This window comes from Orycteropus afer, unplaced genomic scaffold, assembly GCF_000298275.1.
Source record: "Orycteropus afer afer isolate SDZICR_OR568_19922 unplaced genomic scaffold, OryAfe1.0 scaffold00010, whole genome shotgun sequence".
In the NCBI taxonomy this organism is placed as follows: domain Eukaryota; kingdom Metazoa; phylum Chordata; class Mammalia; order Tubulidentata; family Orycteropodidae; genus Orycteropus; species Orycteropus afer.
In genome coordinates this window covers 9074034-9076071 of record NW_006921597.1, presented here as the reverse complement: position 1 = coordinate 9076071, position 2038 = coordinate 9074034, and positions in this window count along the sequence as shown.

Genomic DNA, 2038 nt, shown 5'->3' with positions numbered 1-2038 from the left:
TGTAGATTTAGAATAATTTCTAATTTTTCATTTATTTTGTCATTTTGTTCTTGTATTTTCTTCCAAAATTCTTCTAGGGTTTTTTCTGTGTTTTCCTCGATCTGTCTCTCAATCCTTTGAAGATACCTAAATATAATTCTTAGAATTCCCTATCAGGGAGTTCCAATGCTGCATCTTGGTCAGGGATGTGCTTTGGGTCTGTATCCTGCTTCCTTGTTTCTCCTGCTTTATTTTGTTTCTTTGTGTGGACTGTGATGTTCTGTTGTCTCCAAGGCATTGTGAGGTTTTTGTGTTTATATTTAATTGATGATTGTATGCTGGAGTGACTTGCCCATGATTTTTGTTTTCTTTTTATGTTATCTTTGCAAGCAGGATACAGTGCTGTGCTCCTCTATTCACTAGGTGACAGCACTTATACACTCACCACTTGTCTCCTTTCCTATTGTCAGCCTCTTGTACTTCCCTGCCAACCTTGGCAAACAAAGCCTTTTCTTAGGTCCCTGGTATCCAAATGAGAATGCTATCACTTTAAAATTCAAGATGGTTTCCACTTTTAAAGATTAAAAATGGCTGCACCCTCGGTCACTTTAAATATCCAAAATGGCTGCCATGTATAAACAATCAAAATGGCTGCACTCTCTGGACCATGGAAAGTCAACAGCTCAGGTTGTCTCCCTCTTTGCCCTTTCCCTTACTAGTCATAGGCCACCAGCACAGTCATCCCCACAGCCCTTGGTGACCAGGACTGATCTCTAGGTCAATTTTCAGATCCCAACACCACTTGGAAATATTCAGGCTGTTGGTCCCATCAGAGTAACTTACAGTCTGCAGCTCCAACCATCTCTGTACTCACTGTTTTCATCCAGGTTTTTCTACTAGTTGTTGCCTAATCTACTTCTGAATAGTTCCTTTCAAAGCTCAGGGCTCCAGGACTATCTTCTGTATCTCTGTCAATTGTTTTTTCTTTTCTTTGTTTCTTTTCTTTATTGAAGAGGGTCTGTGTTGCTTGTTTGCCTATTCCTCCATCTTGTTGCTCATGGGATTTTGACCCTAGTAAGAAACAGGTAATGGTGCCCTGCTTAAAAATGGTTATTGAATGTGTTTCCTACTTGGGTAAAAATCCCACAAGCAAGAGAGTTGGTTGCTACACAATGCAATGCATAGTCATGACTGAACTATTTCAAACTGGGTTGAAGCCTTGGCTTCAACTTTCCTATGAGATTTAAACAACACTCCAACTCTCCTGCATAATATTCAAATATTCAGGATGGGATGCAAAATCACTCAGTGTACTAGCTGTCTGTTGCTGCTGTCACAAATGACCATAAACTTGTTGTTTTTAGTTGCCAGAAAGTCAATTTCAGCTCATTGGACTCATGGTGACCCCATGTATGCAGAGTAGAACTGCTCTACGGAGTTTTCAATGTTTGTGACCTTTTGGAAGTAAATTGTCAGGCCTTTCTTCCAAGGTACTTCTGGATGGGTTTGAACTGCCAACCTTTTGGCTATTGGTCAAATACTTAACTATTTGTGCTACCCAGGGACTCCTTGCCACAAACTTACTGGTTTAAAACAAACTTTGTTTTTGTTGTAATTTATCTCTTATAGTTCTGAAGGTCAGATACTCTACACAAGTCTCACTAGGTTGAGATCAAGGTGTTGGTAGGGCTGCATTCCTTTCTGAAGACTCTTAAGGAGAATCCATTTCCTTGCCCTTTCTAACTTCCAAAGTTGCCCACATTCCTTTACTGGTGGTCCCCTTCCTCTATCTTCAAAATCAGCAACATGGCTTCTCTCTGACAATTCTTCCATAGTTGCATCTCTTTCTGATCACAGATAAGAAGTATCCTCTGCTTTTCATTATTATTATTATTGTGATTTCTGCTTTTCATTATTATTATTATTGTGATTTGGGTGAAGGTTTACAGAGCAAATTCACTTTCCATACAGCAGTTCATATACACTTTGTCTCATGACATTGACCACAGTTTACCACAATGCAACAGCTCCCCTCTCACTTCCTCCCCACAGTTACCTC